The sequence below is a fragment of the Pavona decussata genome, unplaced genomic scaffold (genome assembly GCF_977016875.1).
Source record: "Pavona decussata unplaced genomic scaffold, jaPavDecu1.1 SCAFFOLD_12, whole genome shotgun sequence".
Classification (NCBI taxonomy): domain Eukaryota; kingdom Metazoa; phylum Cnidaria; class Anthozoa; order Scleractinia; family Agariciidae; genus Pavona; species Pavona decussata.
The window spans coordinates 1,243,177-1,257,759 of NW_028145435.1; the positions used below are offsets into that span (position 1 = coordinate 1,243,177).

The 14,583-nt window shown below is 41.6% G+C and overlaps 1 long non-coding RNA gene across 1 annotated transcript in view; it reads right to left on the bottom strand.

The window, feature by feature from the left end:
* Positions 1–1,357: 1,357 nt before the first annotated feature.
* The window catches only part of LOC146487974 (uncharacterized), a 35,324-nt gene continuing 22,098 nt past the window's right edge, over positions 1,358–14,583 (bottom strand). The window contains exon 5 of the long non-coding RNA XR_014867584.1: positions 1,358–3,988. This is a non-coding gene — a long non-coding RNA (uncharacterized LOC146487974). The remainder of the gene's footprint in view (positions 3,989–14,583) is intronic.

Here is a 14,583-nt window from a genome sequence, read left to right on the forward strand (position 1 = left end):
CATGTTGCTCAATAGTGTTCTTTTTAGTGTTTTTGTCTTACGAAGTCTAGTTAGCCTTCATGCATACCTTTGATCTGAGGTATAAGAGCGTATAACATCCATACCTCAGATCTGTGGTATAACATCAATACCTCTGCAGATTTGTGGTGTAACATCCATACCTCTGTAGATCTGTGGTATAACATCCATACCTCTGTAGATCTGTGGTATAACATCCATACCTTAGATCTGTGGTATAACATCCATACCTTAGATCCGAGGTATCACATCCATACCTCAGATCTGTGGTATAACATCCATACCTCAGATCTGTGGTATAACATCCATACCTTAGATCTGTGGTGTAACATCCATACCTTAGATCTGTGGTATATCATCCATACCTCAGGTCTGAGGTATAACATCTATACCTCAGATCTGTGGTATAACATCATACCTCAGGTCTGAGGTATAACATCCATTCCTTAGATCTACGGTATAACATCCATACCTCAGGTCTGAGGTATAACATCCATACCTCAGATCTGTGGTATAACATGTGCCAGACCTCCTAAACCTTCGTTTTCCTACCGTTTTGAGCACGTTTTATGTGGTAAACATATTGCATTAGGATCCTATACCTATTAAACACAAATACGAATTTCATAGCTTTTGCATTTACGATTTGCCAGTGAAAATTTTGGTATGCAAAATCGACTTAACTAAAGAAAGAAAATGGTAAACTGTGACGTCTCTGAAAAGAGGTATAAGCAAGACAGCGAAATTAGTTATAGAGAACGTGGCTTGAAATGGGCAATTTTGCAATGACCACTTAAACTGCCATAAGTAACTGGACTAGATGTGAAGATGAAACAAAAATAGTAAATGGATTTTCTAGTGTATCTGAAAAACAAGATAAAATGTAACCAAACTCCCAACTGTATATGAATAAGCCTAAAATTAAGTTCCTTTTTTACTTCAGTATGTGAATTCATAATGAAATGATTCTTAAAATGGATTAAAAATTAAAGTCCAGAAATCTTTGATCAAGTTCGTTTTTAAATGACGTTTTGTTAAAAATGTTCAAAGAGAATTTGTCCAATTCTTTTCCAAATTTCTAGCATTTGACAGAACCAAGTGATCATTTACCATAAATTACTTACCAAAAGGAAAATGCAGACATCAAAGCAAATTGTTTGCACTCCTTACAAGGAAGAGTGCATTTATTATATATTAGAGGACAATGCCATTCAAAGACAGGACACCAAGGAAGATCAGAGTGTAATTGAAGAGGACATGGTGAAAAAAGTTTAGAAAAAAACATCAAAGATTTGAAAACGATTTTATAAAAAAAAGGTAAAATAAGACAGAAAATAGAAGAAAAGGGGAAGAAAAAAAAGAAAACTGGATGAATCAAGAAGGAACCTGGAAGAAATTTAAAAAAAAGAGTGAGATAGAAAAGAAAGTGGAATCGATGAATCACGTGCAATTTCAAAGGCGATTTTTCTGCTTTGCAAGACGTAGACAATGTCATTAACGTAGAAGTAGATGATAATCTGCAACTCAATAAGTATTTGCTTTCTTTTTAAAAAAAACAATTATCACACTGTCACTTTCAATTTCCTCTCTTCAATATCCAGAAGCAACTGATGTTAAAACAGAAGACAAGGGGACGAAATTCAATAACCTATTTGGGCTAGTTGATCAGCCTGCTATGCAATTTCCTCATGCAGTTGCCTTGGAAACAGAACGCAGAGGTAAGGAACCAATAATCATCAAGTGTTAGTCAATAAGACTCCTGATCTAATCGCTAGATTTGAGTACGAGAGACCAACTAAATGAAAGGTCAGAGAAAAACTCTACAGTAAACCCATGAATTTCCCACTTAGTATTAGCCTTAGTCAGTAAAGCAACTAGTGACCATGAGTCATGGGTTTGATTCCCGCTAAGGTCAAAGAATTTCCATTTCCATGCTAGGACTGGCACTCTGCATCTGACACAGTTACAGTTTGGTATTCAGAGAATTTACCACTCTTTAGATGTCAAATGCTGAAGCTACTAGTGTGTTTTGCTCACCAGATGCAGGTAGACTACAGAATTTCTTTCTCAAACATAGTTTCTTCAAGAATATTGTCACAATAAAACATTCAAGTTTCTGTCTCAAGCACAGTTAACGTTACCCAGTTTATCACGTTAATTCTTCTCCTAAACTGAACTGAATTTTGCATAACAACTTAGCACGTCCTTTGTCAGGGGTTTTGTCTTTGCTGAGAACAGGACCTTAGCAATGTTTTTTAATTCTTATGCCATCATTCTCACCAAGCTCAATTTATTGTTTACAGGAATTACAAGAGTCTATGGTAGATGTTCAGAGAAAAAAACAATGGGCAGAAACAGCAAGTCTTGAAATGATACGCTGTTTTCTAGCGTTTTCAGATGCTAACACGATTCATTTCACTTTGCAAATGGACAAGAAAAACATCCCACAAAAAACCTCACCAAAACAACCACTGTGACATTTGTGGCAAGACCTTACCCGGTCTGTACAACCTTAGGACTCATCAATGCATTTACACTAAATGACAAACTGCACAAGAGCTCTTCCTGCAATAAGCATTTCACCCAGAAGGCAAGTCTCAATCGTCATCTATAAGCGTGCAAGAGATGCTACGCACAACGTATTTCACATAAACTGAGTTAGAGCAGACTCTATATTGTACTTACAAGTTCTGAAACTATTGAATGCGAGTATTTTAACAACCTTATTCAATGTAAATAATGTTTCACCACATTTGAATACCTCCCCAAGTAACAACCACTGAAATGGGAGGCAAAGGCATTACAAAATCATCCAGTGCTGGTCTATCAGATGACTATTCTTAACCATATATATGTAAATGAGAGAAACAGACTGACAAAAACATGTCTGTCATGAGCTGTGTATAGTTGATACGCACGCAATTACTCCTCTCCTTCAACATCTCCAAGAAATTCCCATTGAAAGGGAAGTCAACAGAATTAAAGAATCATAAATTCCTCGTCCATAAGACTGCTACTCTGAAGCACAATTTTTCATGAGACCAATAAACATGCCCATTTCACATTCGGGGCGATGCAACTCCCATTCCCTGCACCGCCACTGACGATGGGAGCGGCCTATTGAGCCATTGAGCCTTGCAGACGATGAATGGCTTAGATATCCTCGGGTGTTAGCTGAATTGCTTTGCAGCGAATTGCTTTTATCGGCCTCGCTGCCATGTCGCCGGACTCCTTGAGCGCATTGCAGTCCACTTCATTAAGTCCCACAGTGTGGCCTTGCATCAACACCTTCCTTTCGTTGGACGATGGTGTGAAAAAGATAGGTGGAGCGTTCCCCTTCTTTGTTCATGGTGGCGAGGATGCGGTAAAAGATACAGCACAGGTGATGGAGTATCTTGGAGCACCGCTGGCTGTCCAAACCAGTAAGAGAAAATCCTTGTACCCTTCCCTCGCGGCTCTCATGTCATCGACCAAAAGCAATTGCAATGCGCACCACATTCGCACCACTGTCGCTGTGACGTTGAGGCGAGGCATGCCCAGTCCGGTCAAGCTGTAGCATCACCGCGGTAACGGGCCATTGAAAGATGTATTCCACCACACCGTGGATACCACCTGACTCAAGGCCACAATGGTTGTCGCCCTCCCGTTGGTTCCATAGACACATGGGAACTGGACAATGGCAACGATCCCCGTTTCTGGGATAATAAAGTTTGCTTTTTGTTTGGAGTGATTGCAGGGACTTGCGCATCCTGGGGGAATCTGCGCTGCAATTCCCGCTTCCAAGGAGTTTGTTTCTAGGCATATCACACCGTCTTGCAAGGCGCCATCAACATGGTGGTGAAGCAGCCTTTGTGCCACAGAACTCTCTCACCCAAGGAGCAGATGATGGTGGCATTCCTCTGTAAATTTTTGAAAGTGAGGTTGCCGTAACACTTCATGACAGAGATATTTTCCCATCCACAAGCAGCAGCTATTGAAAAGGAAGGTGAAGAAATTCAAAAATTATCCAGTGCTAGTGAATCAGGTGGCTATTCTCAGCCACATATCTGTAAATGACAGAGACAAAGTGAATATAAAAATGTCATGAGCTGTGTCACAGCACCGCTACCTATCTCAAATTTTGGAAGCGACCATTCAATTACACTATTGCTATATTGCAAGAATCTCATTCAACATAGATTATAACGGTTAACAGTACATCCACACCTACTATTTCCTCTGTTCTTCAATATCCAGAGTCAATTGCCATTAAGAGAGAAGGAAAGCACACAGCGCTACTCCATCAGACAGCTACTCTGAGGCATACATTTGAATGTGGGAGCGAGCAAGTAACATAGAAATCTCGAATTTTATACATCATGAAACCATGGATAAGAGTGTTGAAGAAACGTACTCTATATATTTTTCATGTTTAATTTTACTGTCACAGTTGCAATTTCGTCACTTTTTTAACATCCGCAAACAATTGCGAAGGAGATAGAAGGCAAAAGAATTCAAAAAGCATCCACTGCTAGTCCAAAAGACTGCTACTCTGAACCACACATGTAAATGAGACCAAGAAACATGAAAATGTCTCTCATGAACTGTTACAGATCATGCAGCCATTAGATGAGTGTTGTTAGAACTTTATTGAACATGGATTTTAATGGTTAACCACATTTTCGTCAAGATCCCATGGCAGCGGCAGTTGAGAAGGTTTAGGTAGCATTCAATCATCATTCAATACTTGTCTATCAGAATGCTACTGAGCCTCACATTTGTACATGAGAGACCAAGTAGTATTTTTGTCTTGGACTGTGCTTCAAGAGACTGTATCCACAATTAAACAAGTCATGCAACCATTGGATAAGAGTACTGTATGGTGTTCAACCGTATTTCCACACCTGGAATTTCCTCTCTTCTACAACATCCTCAAGCAATTCCCATTGAAAGGATGGTGAAAGAATTCAAAAATCATCCAGTGCTAGACCATCAGATGGCTAATGTTAACAACACATTTGTGCATGAGAGAGGCAAGTAACATAAAAGTGTCGGTCATAAACAGGGTTACAGCAGACTGAATCTCGAATTTTACAAGTCATGGAACCTTATTCAACATTATAATGTTTAACCCTTTCACTCAGAGGAGTGCCATATGGCACTCTGCAACCACCACTACTTTAACCAATCAAAACTTGTGAAAGAAAAGTCAATAACATCCTCCATTGTTTTTCACCCTATAGGAGACATTCTTAGCTTCCTTGTGATACCAAACACAAGGTTGGTCTCCATAAAAACGTTTCTAACAATCTGCGATCCCATGGGATTGTGAAAGTGATCTCATCTGTTTTAGTTTTGAGAAGATCGTAGAGAAAGTGCAAGAGATTCAACCGACTAAGGGAAGTTTGCTCAGCATTAAAGCCAGCATGTTTGACCCCCTTGGGATTATTGGTCCAGTCATTGTCTGCATAAAGATGTTGTTTCAAGAGCTGTGCCGCGATAATCCAGGCTGGGATGACAAACTCGAAAGCAAAAGCGAAAAGAAATGGTGCAAATGGATTGCGGATTTGTCTAAGGTCAGGGGGATCTCAGTCAGTAGGTGCATATATGATGGCCCCAAACAGGAGGTGCTTGAGTGTTACTTGCATGGTTTCGGAGATGCGAGTAATAGAGCGTACTGTGCTGTTGTATACTTTGTCTGTCGCGCACATGATGGGGTTTACACGAGATTGTTGACATCAAGGTCCAGAGTGGCACCGTTGAAGGCAGTGACTATTCCCCGTCTGGAACTTATGTCAGCAAGAATTTTGGCCCAATTAATGAGCACGGTAAAGAAAGCCTTAGAAGCACAGGTGAGTCTGACCGGCACTAGATATTGGTTAGACAGCAAGACGGCAATATGCTGGATTCACAACAGGGGGGAGTGGAAACAGTTTGTTAGACACCGAGTGAATGAGATTCTTAGGCTTTCAAACGAAGAGTGGAGACATTGCCCAGGAGAAGAAAACCCAGCTGACATTGGATCAAGACGATCGTTCAGTTCAAAGCTGAAAGATGATGAGCTGCGCTGGAAAGGACCTCCATGGCTGTGCAAAGAAGAGAGCTGTTGGCCCACAAACCAAGTCGTCACTTGTACACCAGAAAGCCAAGAAGAGTTAAAAAAGACAGCAACCGTGATGATTGTAGACACACAAAGTCCACCCTCCATTGCAAAAGTAGTGGACATCGATCAGCAAGGTAGGTTGAGAAAGTTATTACGAGTGACTGCCTGGGTGTTGCGTTTCATTCAAAATTCAAAGCCAGGAAGCACGAAAACAGAAGGTGAGTTGTCTAAAGAAGAATTGATCGTCGCCGAAAACAAATGGATCAAGGCGGTGCAATTAGATTTGAAGCGCCAGAAGGATTTTTTGAGTTTGAAAAAGGTCTTAGGTTTGGAAGAAATTGGTGGAGTATTAAGATGTGTGGGAAGGTTAGGAAATTCGGATTTGGAGCCGGATGCACAGAGACCAATTATCCTCCCAAAAGACCACATTTACACGAATGAGACGATAGAAGAATGTCACGAAAGAGTGCTTCACGGCGGAGTGAGAGAGACCCTCGCGGAGTTGAGGTCAAAGTTTTGGGTTCCTAAAGGTCGGTAACGCGTGAAGAAGGTCCTCAATAAATTTGTTGTCTGCAAAAAACTAGAAGGGAAGGCGTATGGCGCACCGTGTAGCGCAGCGTTGCCAAAATTTCGCGTTACAGAGGCAGCCCTGTTTTCAAAGGTAGGTGTTGATTTCGCGGGGCCATTTTACGTTAAGACACAGACTGGGAATATGACGAAGGCCTACATTGCGCTATTTTCATGTTGCGTGACGAGAGCATTGAATTTAGAACTTGAAGAAGATCTGTCAGCAGAAGCATTCACTCGAGCTTTGAGGCGATTTGCTGCCGGTCGAGGAACACCAGCACTGATTGTCTCTGACAATGCGAAGACCTTCAAGGCCACCAGTAAAGCGCTAAAGAAGCTTTACAACCGTCCAGAGATTGTCAGTGAGTTGTCCAACAAGATGATAGAATGGCAGTTTAATCTAGAGAGAGCCCCTTGGTGGGGAGGGTTTTTCGAAAGAATGGTCGGATGTGTAAAACGATGTTTACGGAAGGTGTTAGGTAATGCAAGGTTGACCTTTGATGAATTGTTTACTGTGTTAGTCGAAGTGCAAGGGACTTTAAATTCTCGACCACTCACGTATGAGTATGATGAAACAAGTGAAGAGGTTTTAACTCCGTCCCACTTACTGTTCGCAAGAAGAATGAAGACAATGCCAGACATGGTCGTTTAAGACGAGGAAGAAGGTGAAAGCAAATACACTCCAAGATTTCATTATTTGAGTGTGCGATTGACGCACTTTTGGAATCGATGGAGGCTTGAGTATTTGACAGATTTGCGTGAGTTCCATCGAAACAAGGTAAGTGAGAGTTCGAAAGCTGTGCGAGTAGGTGATGTAGTGACAGTTTACGAGGAGAATAAGAAGCGCGGAGACTGGAAGATGGCAGTGATAGAGAGTTTAATCAAGGGTAAAGATGAGGTAGTTAGGGGTGCAAACATTCGGGTCATTGTCAAAGGGAAAGTACGGTAGTCCAAAGGCGAAACCCCACACGCGCCGCAGCGTTAGATGCGCGTTGGAAAGCTAATTTAATGCTTGACTCGTAGACAAGTCAAAGGGGGGAGAGTGTTGGGAAAGAAGCGTTTGTATAGTAATTACCTTGATACGTTTATTTGAGTTATATTTTAGTGACCTTCAACAGTTGGTCAAGTAATCTATTATTTCGCTAGTTTTAAGGAAGTTCGTTTAATGTCAGGAAACGTTGCGGTCCCGCAACTAAGAAAGCCGAACTTTGATTATTTAATAGTGTAATTGGAGGTAAAACCGCATGTAAAACTAATGTAAGGATTGTCTCTGAGATTGTCAAATGTGCCCACGAAATAGGAAGTTAGTAACCGCGAACTTTGTGGAACGTGATGTACCAAACTTTACTATGATATCAAACTTTGTAACCACAACACCAAATTCACGTGTCTGGGTGTGGATATCCGTAAGTATTAAACACAGAATTGTAATCTTAACTTAGTCAGAATTGTTAGATCGCAGAATGTGTAACGTCGAAGTGTAAAGAATAAAGTCATTTTAAAACAAAAGTATACAGTCCAAGATTGTCGAACCGGCAACGTACAGAAGTTCTCTCTATCGCAAGCGAGAAGTTCTGAAACAACCTCAAGCTTTGGAAAATAATGAATTATGGCGTCCGACAGCGAAGAAGAATTTATAGGTTTTGAAAATGAGGAGGTGAGGAGAGGAAAAGAGCAACAAACCGGACAATCCAGTGATGGGTGGGATATTTCAGTTGATTTGACCGACAGTGAGGAAAGCAGTAGCAGCGACAGTGAAGAAATTGTCGAAGAAGTTTGGTCTACTGATGACTCACCCGTGCAAGTTCAGGCATTCTTTAATAATCTGGTGCAACTTCACAGATTCCCCAAGAAGGAACAGCCCTAGACTTCTTTCTGCTCATGTTTCCGGAGAACTTGTTCGAAATTCTAGTCACAGAGATGAACCGAAATGCCAAGCAGTCGATCCAAACGAAGCCAGACCCAAGCTCGTATGCAACAACGTGCCAACAAATGCATGCATTTGTTGCTATCAACATGCTCTTTGGAATCAAAACCTTGCCTGAAACACGGCTTTATTGGTCGCAAGATTCATTTCTTGGTGTTCCATCCAAGAAATTGATTCAAGAAAATTCGGCAATGTCTTCATCTGAACAATCGTGAGACTGAATTGCCAAGAGGTCACTGCGAGTATGACAAATTGTTAAAAGTGCGGCCAATGTTAGAGGTTATCTCTCACACATTTCGCGACGAATACAAGCCTTTAAAATTTGTTTTAATCAATGAAAGGTATGGTAAAGTACAAGGGGGGATTAGGATTTAAACAATACATGCCAATGAAGCCTGTGAAAAGGGGAGTTAAAGTCTGGGCCCGAGCGGATGCAACAAAGGGTTTCATTTGTGCGATGCAAATTTACAAGGACAAAGAAGGACACCGACCTGAACACGGCCTTGGTCATCGTGTTATTTGTGACCTTGTTCGTGTTCTACATGAAAAAATCATCACATTTGCTGCGATAACTTTTTCACTTCAGTTCAGCTAGCCGAAAATCTGCTGAGAAATAATTTGTATCTCTGTGGTACAACTCGTTCGAATCGAACTCACTTTGTGGCCAATCTCAAGCCAAACAAGGCCAAGGTAAAGCCCTTCGCCGAGGAGAGTCACTTTCTCGCCGCAAAGGAGATGTTGTTGCAACTGTCTGGAAGGACAAAAACTAGTATCTTTCTTGAGGACACAATGTGAAGTGCGAGGAAATGACACTGTGTCTCGAAAGCAGAAGGACGGGAATATTATTCAAGTGCCCACAGTTCCCGCTGTTCAACTCTACAACAAGTACATGGGGGAAGTTGATGGTAGCGACCAAATGCGTCAGTATTATGAGTGTTCCAGGCGAGCAAAGAAGTGGTGGCGATACCTTCTGTGGTTTTGTGTGGATGTGTGTGCTGTGAATGCGCATATATTAATTCTGGAAGCGAACAACTTCCCTTACTTTACTCAGCTGCAGTTTCGCCTTAAGCAGATCAAAACAATCATTGGTGATTTCTCATCGCAGAAACACAATGTGCAGGATGGAGCAGTTCATTTGAATCACTGGCCAGTGCCTATGACCAAAGCACGGTGAAAACGATGTTTGAAAAACAATAAGAGAACTTTCTGTCACATGGGATGCGAATTGTGTGGACTGAGACTATGTTTAGCCTGCTTCAAGAATGACCCCTTGGCCAACCTATCATGAGCATGGCACAAATTTGAAATTCGCATTTCAAGTTGAAATGGGCCGCATTGCAATAAATCAGCACATAATACAATGCTTGAACAATTTTTTATGCGTTTACTTACTATTGAACACCTTTTGTGAATATGTTTCTAAATGTTGATACATGTAGTTTAAAATGATTAAGAAAGAGAACATTCTCTCATTAGCTTTCATCAGGAGAAGAGTATTGACAAAGATCAAATCAGCAAGAGACTGAAGTTGTGGTTCAATTTGTACGTTTATATATACTACTATTACATTGAATTTCCTATTAATAGAAAGATCTGTCTTTGTAGAATAAACTTTGTCCATATTGTTAAACCTGAAATTGCTTGGTTTCTGAGTAATTTTCAGTTGTTGTGAGCCATGATGATTTCCCTCTTAAAAGTAAACATGATACCTCAGACCCCTTGGGCAATTAGAGCAGTTCTCTGATGACCTCTGGTGGGAGTGAAAGTGTTAACGGTATCTCCACAAGTAGGACATTCTCTGTCATGAACTGTGTTACAGCAGACTGTAACTATCTCAAAGGCCAGCTACCACATAGTTTCCAGCAAAAAAAACCACCCTTGTTGGTTTTAGATTTAGGGGACTAATGCTCTTGTAACATTTTAGTGGCCTTACTTTCGTATGACTTAAACTTGCAGGGAACTGGGAGGGTGGAACAATTTACTTAAAAAAGATGGCTCAAACCAGATTCAAAATTTGGGCTAAAATAGAATGCAAGGTTTTTTGAGGAAATTGTAAAAGTCTTTGGCTATACAGTTTCTTTCCAGTCTACAGCATTTTTGGTCTCTTGCACTTCTTAAGTATAGGTACAGCATACAGCATGTGTAATGATTCAACCACTAGCAAAATCTGAGTCAAGGCAGGTATGGTAAGGGGTTGTCCACTTGATGGACTTTTAACTGCAACCTTCATCGAGTTTAAGGCGTGTTTACCACTGAATTAGTCTTTGAGAAAATGGAAAAGGCTTACAAAGATGCAATGCATTGTTCCTCGACAACACAGTTGGAGACTTAGTCAAGCCAACACATCAAAGAGCTGTCTCTAAGACGTGGGCAGTATTGCAAGGGGAGGATAATAAATACAGCCTCAGTGACTGGTCCTTCTATGCATTGCCACATTTTCGGCCGGGCACTCCACTGCTATCGCTACCGCCACTGGTCGCTGGATTTTCCAATGCCAGTTATTTCGATGCAGCGGGAGAAGAAGAAAAAAGAGCAGGAGGACCCAAAAAGGTGGGGATGGTTGCACATCGACACATCGGAACTGGACAACCGCAACGATCCCTGTATCTGGGGACGATGCAGGCTGGTTGTCGTTTGGAGCAATTGGAGAGACTTGTACATCCTGGGGGAATCCGTGCTGCAATTCCCGCTTCCAAGGAGTTTGTTCTGTGGCATACTAAACTGTCGTGCCAGGTGCTATCAGTATGGTGGCGATGTGGCCTTTGTGCCACGGAACTCCCTTGCCCAAGAAGCAGATGATGGCGGCTTTCCTCTGTAAATTTTTAGATATTTTCCTCTCAAGCAGCGGAGGTTAGTTACTTACGTGATGACCTGACGCACATTGGGGCAAAAGTAGCTGACATCATTGCGCCGTGGGCAGATGCTGGCCAACCCTCATCTCCTAAATCCTCCGGGGCCGGCGCCCACCATCGCGAACCCTGTGAGAAGGATCCCTCCACGGATCAAGATGACGGTGTTGGCCAACCAGCCGCTAACCCCAGCAGTACATCACCTGATACATCCTCAGTCCATCCTCCAACATCAGATGTTAGCCAACCAGCCGCTAATCTCAGCAGTCCTTCTACGTCCTCCATCCAACAGCCAACATCACCCGAGCTGTTCGCAGATGTCTGCCAACCTTCGCCTCCTACATCCTCCGGGGCCTGCGCACAACAACGCGACGCCTTGGAGAAAGATCCCGACGTGGATCAAGGTGAAAGTGTTGGTGAATACAACGACAGCGACAGTGGCAGTGACCGTGAGCCTAAAATGCCCCAGGTGAGAGCACTCACCTGGAAGGAGAAGGAGAGAATCAAGAAGGTTTTCAAACCTTTAATTGATTCCACTGAAATGGTAACCTTAGCGAAAATCCGCAATAGTCTAAACATCGATCCTAAGCTGAAACCTCTAACTGGTATAAAGGGAATGGAAAAGAAGGTGGCGGACCGTGTTCGCACGCTGCAGGCGAAAGCGGTCCCTGTACAACCCACGGAGACCACGGAAACCACGAAGAAATGCGAAGAAGATCTCTTCGCGTTTGTTGATGAGGAGAGTTCCAACAGGGAACCCAACACCCTCCGTCTTGCTTGGGACGCCAGAGACACCAAGATCGTCAGTGACCGTTTCCTCCAAGAACTTAGATATCCTGGAGTCCGAACGACAGTGGCCATTTTTCACGAGACGCCGGATCTTACAAGGATCTATAATGAAAATGGCAAGGATCGTTGCATCGATAAGGTCAAAAATGTATATAAAACTAAAAAACGGTAGACCTCATCCGGCGATAATAAGATTTATATAGGAATGACGGAGCATACTTTCAAAACACGATATAACAACCACAAGCTTTCCTTCAACCACCGCAAACATTTACATGACACTGTTCTCTCCAAATACATCTGGGACCAGAAGGATAATGGCACCGGTTACACAATCAAATCGTCCATTGTCAAACGAGCAAATCCATATCACGGACATCCCTCGCGCTGCAATTTGTGCTTATCTGAGAAGCTCTGCATCCTATCTGCTGACAAATCTACCCTCCTCAATAAACGATTTGAGTTAATTACAAAATGCAGGCATGAAAACAAATTCTACGCAGCCAATCAGAAGCAAGATCGCTCCAACCGCCCTCCTTAAATTATAACTCTACAAACTCCAACGGCACAGTCTGATGATCGCTCAGTGCGTGAAACTCGAGTAACTGTGTTACATTTTCTATCTTAAATTTATATTTCGCTCTGCATGTTTTTGCATCGAGCACTCCTGCAACTGAGTGAAGCAATCATTGTATTGTTTCTTTGTTTAGATATTTTCCTAGATATTTTCCTATCCACAAGCAGCAGCTGTTGAAAAGGAAGGTGAAGAAATTCAAAAATTATCCAGTGCGAGTAAATCAGAGGGCTATTCTCAGCCACACATCTATAAATGACAGAGACCAAGTGAATATAAAAATGTCATGAGCTGTGTCACAGCACAAGCTACATATCTCAAATTTTGGAAGCCAGCAACCATTCGATTAGAGTATTGCTATATTGCAAGAACCTTATTCAACATAGATTATAACTGTTAACAGTATGTCCACACCTACTATTTCCTCTGTTCTTCAATATCCAGAGGCAATTGCCATTAACCCTTAGAGCCCTAGCGGCGCATATGTGCGTGGAAAATTAGTAGCCCCCAAGCTCTGCTTGTAACTGTGGATCTAAAGGAAACTGGGCCTAGATATTTTTCAAAATGGCGGACAGAATGTAAATCTTTGAAAGTAATGTAAAAAATAGCAGTTTTTCGGTCAATTTCGCAATAAAATAATAATTTTTTTCGAGACGCGTGTGACACGTGTTAGGTCTTTAAATATGGCGGCCGCTTTCAATCAAAATGATGTTTTTGTTCAGAATTCAGTGGAAATTGAGTTTATGGACGAAGATGATTTACCTCTTGCGAATGTTATGGAACACAGAGAGTCTGATGAAGATTTAGCAGACGAGTTTGAGTTGGTTGCGGAAGAAGAAGAAGCAAATGGGACAATTCCTCTGCACCGTGGTGAGCCAAACGACAGCGAGTGGAGTAGAAACAAAAATCTTCACCCCGACTTGGCTTTCCATCGACCTACAGGTCCAGGAATTGAGTTTGAGGAAGACATGAAAGCAGTGGATTTTTTCAGTTATATTTTACCGATGTGGTGTGGAATCATATCGTTGACCAGACCAATTTATATGCCGCACAGAAGAGAGGGCCTGAGGAACGATCCATCTGGTATGCACTGACAGTGGATCAGTTCAAGGATTGGATTGGTCTGACACTGATTATGAGTATTGTGAAGAAACCATCACTGCGCCTTTACTGGAGTATGGAAGCTGTTTTGAAAACTCTGTGTTTTTTTTTCAGCTGTGATGGCAAGAGAGAGGTATTTCCAAATAATGAGATACCTTCACTTTGTCGACAAACGTGAAGAGATGAAAGACAAAAATGCATGTGGCTATGATAAGCTTTTCAAGGTAAGAAAATTACTAGATCTCCTACTGCCAAGATTTGTAGAGGTTTACAGCCCACAGAGAAATTTATCCATTGATGAAACTCTCTTAAAATTTAAGGGTAAGATTTACTTTCGCCAGTTCATTCCCATCAAGCCAGGCCGCTTTGAAATCAAGTCTTTCACTCTTGCAGAGGCAAGTTCCAGCTATGGACTTGTCAGCAAAGTGTATACTGACAAAGAAAATGGAGTGGTGCAAACAGATCTTGGAAGAAAAGCATTTATGGGCCTAATGGCATCATTGGTTTCTCTTAATCCTGTTTCTACTGTATAGTTTGTAAATAACTTAATTTAAATTAATTTTGTAATAATTGTAATTAATGTAATTTAACAGGAAAGAACCACCCAGTGGATCTGTTAATAAACCATTATCATTATCATTATCAATATTTCTTGACAAAGGCTATAAACTCTACA